Source organism: Microtus oregoni, unplaced genomic scaffold (assembly GCF_018167655.1).
Source record: "Microtus oregoni isolate MIOR12 unplaced genomic scaffold, Mior012 000017F_ref0000208, whole genome shotgun sequence".
Lineage (NCBI taxonomy): Eukaryota > Metazoa > Chordata > Mammalia > Rodentia > Cricetidae > Microtus > Microtus oregoni.
Window position 1 is genome coordinate 19,678,766 of NW_024543076.1, and position 15,999 is coordinate 19,694,764.

The 15,999-nt window shown below is 37.3% G+C and overlaps 1 protein-coding gene across 2 annotated transcripts in view; it reads left to right on the forward strand.

Moving 5' to 3' along the window:
* Nucleotides 1–285: 285 nt before the first annotated feature.
* Fut9 (fucosyltransferase 9) overlaps nt 286–15,999 on the forward strand; it is a 193,187-nt gene continuing 177,473 nt past the window's right edge. Inside the window, exons 1-2 of one of the 2 annotated variants that reach the window (XM_041667397.1) lie at nt 286–648; nt 962–1,055. The gene's annotated coding sequence lies outside the window, so the exon portion shown is untranslated. Of the gene's footprint in view, nt 1,056–15,999 lie in introns of both variants that reach the window. The other variant, XM_041667396.1, reaches the window with a different exon arrangement.

The window sequence follows — 15,999 nt, forward strand, 5'->3', positions numbered from 1 at the left end:
TCTATCTATATCTACCTATTTATTTTTTAATGTTGGCTAAAGATGAAAACCTAGACTGACTGCAGCCCTCTCTTCACAATTTACGACCTCCTCAAATCACTACGATAATCAGGTTCAAAAATTGTTGTTGTCTTTTTTCACCGGTCTTTAGCTGTTCAACGCCAGATGCAAATAAACACCTCCATCCATGACCAGATAGCAGATTCAAGGGACAGGAGAAGGTTGCCATACTGAGCTCCCTGTTGTCGCCTTCTGGCTGGACAGTCGGTGCCAAATAGCGCCCTGGGAAACAAACAGCAATAGAGAACTCGACAGATGCGCTTGATGCATGTACAGAATCATAGCTTGACCGAAAAGGAGAGTGGAGGAAGGCGACAGGCTGAGAGTCTGCAGCTGGGAGCTACAGCAATGGAACCAGCGGCTATGTGTGCGCACACAGGTGCCACAGGCCCGGCACCCAGAGCTCTGTCTCTGCAGCCTCTCTGCTCAGCACAAGAGGCAGCTTGCTGAACCTGCAGCCGCGGCAGAGCGTGGGTATTTTCAGCCACAGACACCGGAGGAAGAGCCAAAGGAAAGGGCGCGAAGGGGGAAGCATGGAGTGGCAGGGGATTAGGGCAAAACCCACAGCCTCATCTCGGAACTCCTCGGGTGAGAACCTGTACTCGGCTGCTTTGCTCCTCCCTTCCCTTCCCAACTCACGGTGATCATCTTCGTCTCCCCTCCGCATCCCTGCCCCCCTCCCCTCCCGGCTTTCTTTGCTCTCCCTCCTTGCCGCGTGCCTGCTCCCCTCCCCCTCGCCTGGCTGCTCTGGGCAGCAGCAGCCTCAGCAGCCCCGGAGATGGGCAGAGAGCGCGCGGGGCGCTGCAGCTCTAGAGCAGCCGCTCTCCCCGCCCCCGGTGCCCTGCGCCCCCGCCACCGCTCTCGCCGCCTGGCTGTCCCCCGACTCCAGCTCTGCTTCTAGGACAGCGCCGCCACCGCCACAAGCCCTCGTCCCGCCCGCGCTGCGCTACCCTCACGTGCCCTGGATGGCGCTTTCCCTTGTCGGGATGGAATCGGTGAGTACCAAAGAGTCCGGGGTGTTAGGCACAGGACTGAGCTCCCACAGAACATTCATAGACGCCAGAGGCACCCCAACCACCTGCTGGGTGTTCTCCTGGCACAGGGTGTCCGGCAGGTCTCCGGGGACATTTGGTTTTAACTCCACCAGCCGGGAACCTGAACCCTTTCTCTTTCAGAGATAAATGCTTGTAGATCTTAGTCCCTTGTCACCCTTTGGCCTTCTGGCTGCTATCCTCACTCCCGATGCAGATAGCCCCTGCCGGGCTTCACTTCAAGCAGGGTCGTTGCTGCCCTCCTTGTCCCCACATCTTTCTTGAATTCCCTCTTCTGCCGCGCGCTGTAGCGCGGACCCAGGTTTCTCCACGAAGTCCTCCCCTGACCCGCCTCTCCTCAAAGCCTGACCACAGAGCCCCGGGTCCCGCTGTCCCGCTCCTTCTCAGAGTGATAGTGAATTCTGACCTCATTCTCTCCATATGATGCCGCCTCCCAGCTTTTCCGACACTCACCTCAAAACTGACAGTGACACCAGGTGATCCTGCCTTCTGTGTATTGTGTCTCTGCACCTGGTCTGCTTTGGGGATGATCAAGCATGAAAGGAAAGGGACAAAAAACAGCAAACCTTGTGGGACTAAACTTTTTGTCATTGTTTCAAAGTGCATAACTATTTACCTTTCTTAGACTCCTTGTCTGCAGTCTTGTTGGCTGAGCACGGGGAAAGGAACCTTCTTTTACCTGTTTTTCCGGATTCCTTTGGTCTTCCTTTCAGGTCTAGAGCAGAACACCTACGTAGCCCAGTTGTGAATCTCCATCAGCCAAGCCACCCAAAGCTCATCAACTCTTGAGGTTAAGGAGATTTTTCTTGAGAGAGGACAGGGTGGCGGCAGAGTTGCCCTTCGGAATCTTTTTTTTTGAGATTTCAATGATTCGAAGCCCTTATGTTTGTGTTTAGTGCCTGAGGGGGAACCATTGTACAGGCGACCCCGACATCATGCTCTTCAGGTAGGGTGTCATGTCTTGTCTTCCCCAGGATTTCTGTAGGAGCTTCCCTGAGTACAGCAACCCTTTCTGCTGAAAGCAGGTTCGGCGTTTGTTCGTATATGGTATGAGTTAAAACAGGCATTGTGTTCAGTGAAGGAATCTGACTGAGGGGGTAAGGAAAAAGGGAGAGAGTTTCAACACTACATTTTTTTTTATCAAGATTCCTGTGTACTTATGTCGTAAAATGAGGCCGCACATGACTTAAAATTTACACTCAAACAACTTGTAAAATATTAATTTGGAGGTGACATTTTATTCTGCACAACTCCTGAATAGGGTTAACGTTTGAAAAGTACAGTTACGAGTATTCGAAAAAAAATGTAAGAAACTTTCCAAAGATACCTGTTTAAGCATGGGCTATGTGAATATAAGTTTCTTGGGATATCTGTAAGCAATTTCAGGGGAGTAAGACTTGAATGGCCACCCTCACCTTTGCAGTTAATGGAGGGGATGTGCTCTGTCCTCTTCTTGAAGAGGCAATCCTCACTTTACAAAAATAGAAAAGGGAAATTCAAGCAATTGGATGAGGGGTTTATTTAGTGAGGACTGCCTTAAAAAGTCCACCCTTTGTATTTTCAGGCATTTTGCTTCATCGTGTTTCCTTTGTAGCCCCTTGTCTTATGTAGTCTGGGCAGGAACCCAGTGTCCAGCTGTGGTTTTTAGGAAATGTGTTCAGCTGCATCAAAACTCACAGGGGCCATGAGTACTAACTTTACGCTTGGTTTTCTAAATATGGGAATTTGCTTATCTAAAAGTAGTGTTGGACTAAGAAGAATACTTGAAACCATGTATGTAAGCTTGTGATTGCTTCAGGTGTTCCTGTATGATGTGATGGGTGGACAATAAAGGAGAGGGAAGCTAAATCAAAGGATCTTTTAACCTTCCCTCTGGATATACTTTTGTGTAGTGATGGGGTAATTTGTATGTACAGCAGAACAAAAAATAGTCTTCACTAAAAAGAGCCATCACAATTGACCAAAGTACAGCAAGGAGTAATGCTGCCTGCTCTGTTTTTGTGATCAGCACAAGTTCAAATCAATGTGTTCTAACATAATTCTAAACTGTGTCACAATATTAAAATTGTTGCAGAATTATCTATGAGCATGGAAATTAATTTGTCATAAAGTATGGCAGAGATTTTAAGCGTTTGTATAAAGAACTTCAAGACTCGCCTGGATTTAAAGTTACTGTAGTTAGTAAAACTATGTAAAACAATTAAATATAACAGATGAGGAGACAGGTATGCCGATGATGCCTGGTGCATTGTGGAATATGTAATGTTCTTAATTAGGTGCTACTAAGAGGACAGGTCTAAAATAAATATTTCCCTTGGAAATACATATTAACAATTGTGTGAGTGACATAGATATTTCATCAACAAGTTGTCATTAGTCGAATGCTTCATGCAAATTATTTTTTTGAGAGTGCAAGGTAAAGAGAGAGAAAGGCTGAGGGAAAGGAAGCATGGAGCAAAAGCATAAGAGCTGAATAGTGACGTGAACCCATTACTTAAAGAAAGAGAACTGCGTACAGTTCCTATTATGGTGGGAACAGCTGTTTTCCAACTTGATTTTTTTAGAAGCCTTCCTAATTTCAGGAATGAAAATGCATTTTTCTTTTTTAATGAAGTGGTTAAAAAAATTTAAATTCTTTCACAAAATTTGAGAGTCAAAGGCAAATTCACATAAACAATCTAATTAAACTAAATTCTAGACAAATTTAAAACCAAAATTTGGGACAATGAATATATAAACTAATACCTAATTTACAATGTCTTGTGCTGGCTTATTTATGTGTTAGTGGATGCTTCTTTCATATATATATATATATATATATACACTTTAATTCACAGTAGTCTATATATTATAACATCCAAATTTTATGAGGTCACAAACCTACCAATAGCAGGAATAGCAAGTCATTAAATAAGCATTCAAATTTTTTTCTTTCTAACCTCAGTCTATACAGTAATATATTTAACAACAAGCCTTTCCAGGGAACAAAATAGTGATCATTTCAACCAAAGTTTCACAGTTTTCTAAGCTGTGTGATTATGATTCCTTCGTAAATAAGCATTTTCTCTGATCTCTTGGCATGCGCCTGTAATTCTAATATTTGGGACGCTGAGGCGGGAAGGTCATATGTTCAAGGTCAACCTGGGCTGCAGAGGGAGTGGCTCTCTCCCAACAACTAAACAAAGGCACACACAAGCAAAGACTTTGAGATTCTGTGGTGTGACTTGAGTCTGCTTGAAATATACTTTGATTTGTTTAGTTGAAATGATTGATAGAATTTTGATGTTGATTAGGGATTTGAGGGGTGTTCCATTTCCATTATTTTAGTTATGATTTACCTAAGGCTCCTGAGTACTAGATTAAGAATTAGAATCCAAGTTTCCTCTACCAGTGTGTTGTCTATCTTTCTATGGCATTAAAACTGGCCCTCTCATTGGTAATACAGGATGATTCCGTTTCAGTGTTAAAGAAAATATGAAGTTAAACACAACAAAAGAACCTTTCTGCTTCAGAGCCCATCTCAGTGCTTAAACTTTCATCTCCACAGTTGAAGGCAACCACATTTCCTGACACTCTTTTGTCACTTTATTCTTATACCTAGAAAACATTTAAAATTAGAACATAACTAGGCTACCTAAAACATTTCCTATTGTATCTTTCTTTTTTTTTCATTATCAAGTATGCACTCATACAGTGTAAGTTTCTTTTATAATAATAGTATACCACAAGTATTTCCCATCTAATTCTTATAAACAGTTGATTGGAAGATATTCTCAAAGTAGATGCTAGCTTCTTCAAGCAAGGAACAGAACTGGACTCGTAGTTTCACCGTGTGTTTACTTAACCTTTATTTAACCACAAAGCGAGTTTACACATCTCTGTGCTTATTTTTCATTGTGATGTTTGCCTCCCATAGACTAAGAGGCTTGGATAGTCAGTGAAGAAAAATGTGTTTCACCAAGCTCAAAATCACATCTGAAAATCCTGGCACCTGTAAATTTCTCTTCACCGACAGGAGGCAGTGGAGAAAGGGTATATCGATGAGGAGCTGCCATTATTACTGGCTAAATAATAAATTGTCAGATACATCCCTGGACGTGGTGGATCACCAGTGTCATCTTCTCAAAGAAAACAAATGACTGAGTAGATGACTCTGTTTTATCACATGAAGCACTATTGCATTATCTGAATGTGGCTGGATTGGAGACGGTTAGGAGAAGCATGGTGTCTTGCTCAACAGTTTTCTTTCTTTCTCTCTTTTTTTTTTTTGAGTTCCTTGTTAAAGGAACTTGCCTTTGAGTTCTTTAAGATGCAGATTTGTCTAATAGGAGAATTGCATTTCTAAGGTTTTCATGACCTAATGTCTTTTCAGTTCAATTCACCCTTCATTAACTGAGATCTTACTATACTGTGAGATCTGAGGTGATGAATACAAATAGATGAAAGAACATGACATAGGCGCTGACTTCAAACATATTGCAGTTTAGCGGGAGAGGAAGCTTATAAATGATAAAGGATTGTGAAGCTTCCTGCCCCTAAGGTAAGGCAGTCCTATCTTCCTGAACAGACGACCCAAGAAAAATTAGTAAAGAACACAACTTAAGCAAATCTTCATTGAATTTCATTGAGGGAGGAGAGAAGCCATTGCTAAGGGTTTATATGAAAATAATGTATTTCTTAAAAGCTTGTGATTTTGTTGCTACCTCTATTTAAATATAATGTCATGTCAACAAAATTCTGACAGTACAGATATTTATCAGAAATATATCTGCTTATTTATGATTCTTACAAATAAACACATTACATGATTAGGTTATAAGGTAAGTTTCCAAGGGAAATGTAGCTAATTTGTATACTTTCATTAGAGATTAGAATTGCCCACTTTGTCTTTTAGTAAGCATTCACAAGAAAGTGAGTAACTGTGGGGCAAGAGCTATAAATAATTCTTGCATTGAGTCTTCAATACTTACAAGTCTACAAATGACTTTAATAAAATTGATTTAAACTTAAGCAATCAAAATCTCTGTCTTATTTGATAAGGATAATTTGTTGAATAGTAACAACTGAATGTTAGAAAAATGATAAAAATTAGTTGGAATGCTAAAATATTTTCTTGAGAAATAGTTTGGAGAGATTTATAATGTAGAACATGGACTGTAAGATTCTTTTCTTAGTAATCATGATTTATAATATTGTAGTTTCTATATAGTAATAGTTTGTAATGGCTTCTTATGGTACTTGGATAATTTTGCATGAAAAATATATCTTATGCACATGAAGAATTTATTTCTTTAGAATTTATTTCTTTATTTTGCTCTTGGTTTCTCAAGAGGATTAAGAATGAAACTGTTTTTTTAAAAAAATCATATATATCTTTATGTATATACACATATAAATACATATACATACACTCACATATGTATGTGTGTGTTTGTGTCTATGAACAAATTTAAGAAATCCTCACAGCAAGTTGTAATAATGAGGGGAAAGTATATTGGTGACCTTGTTTTATGAATGTTATTTGATCTTTCACCCTTAGGAGTCTTTAGTAGAGAAAAGATGGTCTTGATAGAGACTAAGACCCTTTCTAGAAGTGTAATCTGTGCCGTGTATTCAATTGCATGAACAGCTGGGACTAAGGGACCAACAGCTGGATTCAGTGAGAGTTAATCCACTCTGAGCTAATAAAGTTGATTAACTTTCTCACTTTTCTGGAAAGCTGCTACACTAGGATATTGTCTCACTTGCTGCCAATGGCCCCTTAAAACCTATAATCGCATCTGTGGTCTTTCTTTCTCCTATAATATTTAAGCAGTTTCAATTGGACCATACAGGAAGACAAAAACAAACAAACAAAAAAAACAAAATCAGAAATCATGCAAGACTTATGTCTTGTTAGCACATATGACATCTGTGTTTGCCCAGTTTTGATAGTCTTCCAGTACTTAAGAGATGATAAAGAGTAAGCATATAAAATGTTATTTTTTCCTATAGAACATTGCTAAACAGAGTCACAAAACCTTATCACCAGATGTCGTTCCCTTGTCTTTCCTGCTATGATCCTGGTATAAGCCCATGACCTGAATCTCAAGTCTTTTATTTTCTACAGATACATGTAAAGAAGTGATCAGAGCATCTATATCCAACATACCCAACCCTTCCCAGCAATGTGATTCCTAAGCATGCTTACACATGTGTACATTCATGAAAAAGAAGATTAATTTAATACTTAATTTATAGGTGTTTTGTATTTCCTAGAAAATACTGACTAAGTTCTGACTAATAACAGTGGCTGAAAGAGGGGTTATCATGTCTACATAGTGCTAGTGGTCCCAAGAATTTAGATTTCTTTCATCCCTCTGTGTTTTCATTGAGTCACCTTACTCTGAACTGTAACTCATATGAACAAAGACGAAGAGCCTAAATACTCATACACGTGTACATGTGTCGCGCATCCATGGTTTCCAAATTTTTTTATTTAGGAAAATATCTCTAAGAAGAATAAAGTCACTGTTATTGGAAAACGTCCCTAATCCCCCCCCCACACACACACACACAGGCACACACATGCACACAGAGAAAGAAAGAGAGAGAACACAATGAAATAAACAAAACGACTTCTGAGAACCTTATTGTCACTTACAAAAAGCTCCATGGTTGCTATGATAAAGTGAGCTTAGGGGGGAGTTAGGCATAAAGCAATGTATCACTTGCCATCTTATCTTAGTAGATATACTTCAAAGTAATGCATTTCATGGTCCTTCTCTCAGGAAACAATGAAGGTTCTTATAATTGACACGGTAAAGTCTCCTTCACACTGGATGTATGTGTTCATTTTTTTCTAATACTGTCAGAAAGTTTCAGAACCCTAAGCCTACAAAGGACCTATCTTCATGCTACTATTTATAGGGCTACACAGGTGAAAACGCTCCTTCTATTGAGGAGCGTGTGTCTCTGTTAATAAGAGAACCAGAAACAATCGGGATGACTTTCTGACATCTGCATTTTCCTTATTTTCTATTCATTACACTGAAATAACTTCCTTGATTTATTGTCAATAATAGGTAAAAGATACGTTTATTGTTTACTGTGTGTTTGTCATAGACACCTGTAGACTTCGTTCAATCCCATGAAAAAACTAGCAAGGACCTCAACCATCCTCATGCAGAAAGAATGCAAGTAGATTACAAATAAAACTCACTAAAACATTTGGTGTTTATATGTTCTCGTGTCTTTAAATTTTATTAATAAGTTATACTTAGAAATTAGCCTAAAGTTTTCCAAATAATGAAAAGCAAAACATTATGCTCCTTGAAAATACGAGAAATGAAATAATGCCTTGGGGTTCATATGACCATTTTTTCGTAGTAGTAGTGATTTACATACATAAATGCTTTTTTGTGATACATAATTAAATCTTAGAGTTTTATTTCACTTTATATACTTAAGATACTCAGATAAGAGTTACAAGGTAAATGAGTGGATGGATTTTCGCCAGGATTGATGTAAGTTTTCTGAAATCCACAGTGACAAACCTCTCCTTGTCTCGGAGGAGACTGAAGATGAGGATACATTTTGTCTCCTTTGCTGTGATCATAGTTTCCTTCTTTATTTCTAACTCACAGTGTTTTGCTCTTATGTGGAGACATCTGCTGCTCACACCAGCCCGTCTTTATCACCAAGGCACTAACTCGAGAATATGAAGAAGCCCCTTTCTTCCTCTTGAGTACCATCTTTCAATTTTTTCTGTTTTGAATTGGTCATTCACACTCTACAAACCAGAAAACATAACAAAAAAATCCAACCTCTGGGCTGGAGAGATGGCTCAGTGGTTAAGAGCACTGACTGCTCTTCTGAAGGTCCTGAGTTCAATTCCCAGCAACCTACATGATGGCTCACAACCATCTGTAATGAGACCTGGCGCCCTCTTCTAGCCTGCAAGCATACATGGAGGCTGAACACTGTGTATATAATAAAAAAATAAATATTAAAAAAAATCCAACCTCTAAGGGACACCGAAGTTTCTTCTGTGAAGGAAGAGTTAAGATAATGAAGTGATGATGATCTCTGGCTCTTGTTCTCTCTTGCTGGCTGCTATGGGTTGATGATGTACTCACTTCAATTCACATTGTTAATTTATTTTTTTAGTTTATATTATTTTGGAAACTTAAAAATTGCAAGTTATTTTCTTTTTATTGGAATCATTTTTCCATAATGCTCATAGTAAATATACCCTTGGTAATTGTATTGTTTCTATATTGTCTCACTACTCTCCTGACAAGATTATCAAGGAACTACCTAAACACGATACAATGTATAGTATTTAGGAAAATACAAAAGTTAAAGTGAATCAGAAGACAATATGTTTCTTTTGGAACCATGAATGGTGAGGCATTGAGTACATTGGTAGACGACTTTGGTAAAAAAATCTTGTGAAAATATGATCAACTGAACATAACTGGCAGTGTGAGATTATGATAGAGGGAAGAGGTGGTAAAACCTTTTAAAGCATGATGCAGACAAAAATTTACAGCTCCACAGAAACACAGTATATAGACAAAAGAGTATAAATCTGTAACTGCACACAAATGGACCCAAGTATCACAGAATTGCTGGTTGGGAGAGTTCTGTCAAATTTTGTAGCATCTTTAAGACTCCTACTCCTTTTAACTAAAACATTTGGGTAATAAAAATGCACAATTCAATAATATTTAGAAGTTTTTAAACTTTGGATAACACTAAATTCTTATCCAATAAATGTCAAAAGAAATTATTCTGTTTTCACTTAAACAGTTAGGAAGTAATACTTAGATAATCCAATTATGTAATTAACAACTCTTGGGCCACTTGGGCTTGGCTTGGTGGGTGTATAATAATATAGAAAGTATCATATAATGAGTAGTCAAAATATATTTAGAATCATATTTATGTAAAAAAATAGGTAATCCTTTAAAAAGGCAATTTTCTCTTTTAATTATTATTAATCTGGTGTGGTACAATGCTTTTCACATTTATTAAAAAATGATTATCCAAAGAAGGCCTCTCTTGATAAAATACTCTGGAAAGACTGAAAACAGTACTAGCTGTAGGAAGAACTAACATAACTTTCTTGAACTCAGTAACACACCGAGTTCATTGGGACAACAAATACATGCCCAGATTGTTGTATAAAGGTCCTTCCCTGAAGAAATAGGTCATCAGTTCCTGGTATTTGAGTAAAAGCTCAGAGTAAGATCAAATCACAGTAGAGGTAATGATAAAATCAGTATGATATATATTCTCTAGCAATACATTAGGTAAAGTTTTGACAAATAATTAAAATTCAAATATGACATATATAGACATAAAATGAAACCCCTGACATTCCCCAGTGAGTGGCTGCTTGAAGTGACACACCCTGGTATTAATTGCACCTCTACTGAGTATTTGCTTGTGATAAATGTTATGGCAGGCTGAGAATCAAAAGGAAATCTCCATCAGACATTAGATGCACAGTAGGTCTATCTACTAATGTAGTTTCTACATGAAATTTTCTGGCCCATCTCCCAACCTCCATATTAAGTTCAAAGCAACGTAATAAGTTCTTTGGTACATAAAAGGCCAACTAATGGTTAGAATAACTCACTGTGTCAAATAAATGACCTTAGAGTGTAAAATGTGTAAGTTAAGTCCAGGCATAAATAATTACTATAAATCTTAGTTTACCCTGCACTATAAATTTAATAAAAGATAGAAAACATAGAGAAATTTGGCAGTTTGTGTACAGGTTCTGCGTTGTTCTCATGTCTTCTGACACTGATCTAAGGAAACACACTTGACCATTATGTTTTGGGTCACTTTGCGATTTCAAGAACATCCTTGTGCTGAACATGAAGAGTTTACAAAAACAAGTATTATGGTAATGTACAGGACAAACATTTCTCAGACATTTTCAGCAGAGCATTCCTACTTGGTTTCTTATGTGTCATTTTGAATGAATGATTTGCTTCTTTTAAGTATAGAGAAATCAATGGCTTCCACTTTTTACAAGTCTTTCTAGCCACGCTCTTGTTTGGCTGCATTTTAAAAATCCTATTTCATCAGTAGAGAATGTTCACCCTCGTAGTACATCCAAATCTTTAGTGAAGTAAAAGAGCACTAGACGGAAGGAGGAAGTACATGCAACTCAATGTGTTTGTGCTGTGTAGTAAAGGTCTGAGTGAATTCTGAGTATATTATTTCTTTAAGTTGTACTCCTTTAAGAAATTTAAATGAAGGAATTATATATATATATATATATAAAGAATTATTACCTATATAAAGAATATATATTTGCATATGAAAATTTTAATGATAAATACAAGTGAAAAAATTACAAAAATTTTCTAATTATAAAAATAGGCAAAAACTTACCCATTCTTTCTATATTCAAAACCTCTGTTATTACCAACTATGAAAACTGGGCATCAATTAACTACAGTTTCTGTGTTCATGTGGTCTTATAATGTTCAGGTCCCAATTTCAGGCATGTTCTGGCTATTGCAGGCTGTGCAAACAGAGATATAAGAGCATCCCATTGAAGTAATATTTTTTTTTAGTTATAAACTGATTGGCCCATTAGCTCAGGCTTCTTATTAACTCTTTTTTTAAAAATTATAAACTGATAGGCCTATTAGCTCAGGCTTCTTATTAACTCTTTCTTACATCTTAAATTAACCCATTATTCTTGTCTATGTTAGCCACGTGGCTGGGTACCTTTTTTGGTGAGGTGTTCTCATCTTGCTTCCTCTGCATCTGGATGGCAACTGCAGACAGAGCTTTCCTCTTCCCAGAATTCTCCTGTTCTCGTTGCTCCATGAGGTAATATTTTTTTTTTTTATGAACTGCCCGAGAAGGAACAAACAGCAGACATTATTAGGCAACTGTAGAAAAACCTCTGGTCAAATTTACATTTGTTCAACTCAGTATGACAGTATTTTACTCCCAGAAAAAAAATTTCTGTGTTGCCTGTAAGGAAAAGAACCAAAGTTATTAATAACAATCATGTGTGGTTTCCTGCCTTCTACAATGGTAGATAAAATTTCATATAATGAATTAGTTGTTATGAAGGAAACAGAGTAAGGAAATTTAAAAACAAATTTCTCTGTAGTTTAAAGTAAGAAAATAAGAAAAAATCTAAACTTCACTTTTTCAGTCATATCAGCAGCACTGCTAAGCTTTTTTCTAAGATATTCAGTATGTTATGTTGTAGTTCCCTGAAGAAAGTTAATTATACTAGTTTTAAGTTTATGTGTATTTATGTCTAATAATGTGTTAAAACTATGGTCACAAATTAAACCTCTCAATAGTGAGTTTCTATTAAATCATAATTATTGGCCTGATGGGATGGCTAACTCTGAAACAGGTTGTCATTACTTAGAGGTAGAGTATAAGCATGTAAAAGATTGACTTCTCAGTCAGTTAAAGGAACAATGTTTACAAATATACTAGCTACAATTACTTACATAGTATGGAAATTATCCAAATCCTATTCAAGTTCTATTTCCTTTCTTCTTCAAGTTATTTTCTTGAAGTATACAAAAGTTATTGCCATAGATGAGGAATATAAATAAAACATACCAAAAAGTATATTTTCCTAACAAATAAATTTCAGCAATATACTTGCTCAACTTGGCCTGACATGCCACAGTATAAGCACTCATAAATATAGTCAAACACAGGTAAACATTTTTCTGCATATTTATAAAGATCGAAAATAAAGATCGAAAATCTATCCAATGTATAAAAAGACATACAAATATAATTACATTCAAATGTGCAAAATGACACACACATATATAATTAGAGATAGACCTTCACATTTGTAAATTTATTCAGAAATACAAAAAACACATGTATGTACATATAACTACACAACTTACGCACATACATATTCAATATATTAGATGATACACACACATATAGTTATATACTTATAATATGTCTAAAAAATCTTCTAAATCTGCTATAGACAATAGCATAAAGTCTTCAATTAGGAATAAAAACCAAAGAGACTGAAAATAAAATTATACAGACCTAAACAAAAGGGATTATTCTATCAATGGCACTTTTCTGATAAGCTTTCATCTTCATCCTTAGTTCTCATAAAATCACCCCATCTTTGCTTTCTTCATTAATATATTGGCCACTTCAGGAGAAGGCACCAGGCAGAGGAATGTTCTTACCAAATGGGGAAGGGACATCATCATCAAATGTGCGAGGGGCACCGCCATATCACTGGAGCAGCGACACTGTGAGCAGTGAGTAGATCATCACAACTGTCAGGGAATGATCATTTGATTAGTCACGTTCAGCACTAATACCCACTTAGTCCCTGCTGTACATCGGAAATGATATTCAACCATGATAACAGCAAAATGGCACAAAAAATAAATAATAAATCAACATGTAAACGGGCTGTAAAATATAATTTATGTAAAAAAGTGGTTAGCATTCTAACATTATTTCCCTGAATTACTACCTCATTCAACAAACAGCTATTAATCTGTATGTGAGCTTTCAGTGTAAGATAAATGATCTTCATTATTAAACAAATCAATTGACATGAATCAACTTGAGTTACTATTACTATGGGACAGTTTAGTTCTGTGACTGGGAACCATCCAATATTTATTTATTTATTCTAGAAATAAACATCTATTTCTACTTTTGTTAAAACTGACGAACCTTGAAGGTAGTCAAGACACCCTTCAGAGGGAAATAAATAAATAAGTTATAGTATACACGGACAAAGGAATATCAATGAGTAATAAAAAACACAGTAACCAAGATGCAGCAGAATCACAACTGCATATAGCTAAGTGAAATAACCTAGTCTTAAAGGCTTATGTGCCATAAAAGTCCAAGAGTTTTATTTAGGCATGTTTGTGTGCTTTTTCACTAGTGCTTTACTTTTTTGTTACTTTGTATGCAGGTGTATCAGTTGGAGATAGCTTTGAGGCCTGTATCTACCTCCCAGCTTAGCATGGGACCCAACATGGTGCAGAACTGTGAAGGCCCTGTGCTATTAGTCTCCATAAGTTCACATGCATATCAGTTCTTCTGTATTTAGAAAGCCTTTATTTCGTGCTGTTCTACATACTGTCTGGCTTTTACAGTCTTTCTTTTTCCTCCTCTTTATGGTTCCTTGAACCTTGAGAGTAGGGACTTTATGGAGTTATGCTATTAAGTCTGAATATTCTGTGGTCTCTTCACATTGTCTAGCTTTGGGTCTCTGTACTGATTTCCATTTACTGCAAGAGTGAACTTCTCTGATAATAACTAAACAAGATACCAATCTATGAGTAGAAAAACTTCATTAAGAGCCATTTTGTTGCTATGTTACTTAAGCAGAACAATTGTATTTGGTTTTTCTCAAGGTCCATGGTCTATCTACTCTCAGGTTCCTGGCCACCAGAGCATAATCAGAGAAATGTTCCATCTCATTAGTGGCCTTAAATTCAATCAGATATTGGTTGGTTACTCCCAAAAGTTTTATGCCACTATTGCATTAGCACATCATACATACAAGTCACGATTGTTGATCTGAGGGTTTGTGACTGGGTTAATGTTTACCTTTCCCATTTGCTAGTGTGCAGAGTACCTTCTAGTGCCATGAACACTATTCAGTAGGAGTATGTAGGCACCAGGTTGACTTCTCCATGTTTAACATGTTTTGTAGGTGTCATCAGCAATAGGGCCTTAATATCAGTTTGTAGACAGCAAACAATAGTTTTGAATTAGCCTGGGTTGTTTGGGTGTTCTGATGGGGCCCCTTTGGGCAACTAATTGATCAGATTCCCAGGACTGTAAGAGAGATGTCCAGCTCAGATTCCATCTCCCTCATTATTTTGCAAACCATTTAGATCACCTTCATATATGTATATATTATTGGAAGTTTCTACTGTGTCAGATTTCCATACAATCTCATAAGTGGTACTCAGTTATAGCTGTCCCTTCCTGTATTCCCTTCCTCACGTCCTCTTTCCTTCCCTTCCTTGTTTGATCATTTTGTTTGAGCCCTCACAAATCAAACCATATTATCTATTCTATTTCCTTTTCCTAGGGTGATCCATTTCTTCCTCCAATCCCTTACTCTATACCTAATCTCTGTGGTTATATGCATATAGCCTGTTTGTTAAAGACTTAACAACCAATATCCACATATAAGCAAATACATACCACATTTGTCTTTTTGGACTGGAATACCTTGCTCAGGATAATTTTTTTTCTAGTTCCATCCATTTACCTACAAATTTCATTTTTAACACCTAGATAATACTCCATTGTATAAATGTCTCAGTTTTTTTTATTCATTCATCTGTTGATGGGCATAGAATCGGTTTCCAATTTCTGTCTACTAGAGCACTAATGAGCAGGACTGAGTAAATGTCTCTGTAGAAGAATGCAGACTTCCTTGGAGCTATCCCAAGAATGGTATGTTGTGGGACAACCTCTTTGTTCAGTATGAAGATGTCTTTGTCAAAGGGCCTTCTGATGGGTTTAATAAAGAACTAAATGATCAGTTTCTAGGCAGAAGGAGGTTAAGCAGGGCTTCCAGCAAGAGAGAGGAGATGAGTCTGTGAGGGGGAGGGACACCAGAGGAAATGGAGAGGAAACAGGAGGTTCAAGATGGAAGAGATGAAAGAAAAGCAAAAACCATGAGGCAAAATGTGGATTAAAAAGAATGGCTTAATTTAAGGTAGAAGAGCTAATGGGACAAACCTAAGCTATAGGCTGAATTTTCATAATCAATAATAAGTCTCCATGTCATTTTTTTGTGAGCTGGTGGCCCAAAGAAAAATCTGTTCACAATGGTCTAGCTGGATATCAAAGTAGGATTGGTTCCATCCTACTGAGTAGCCATCAC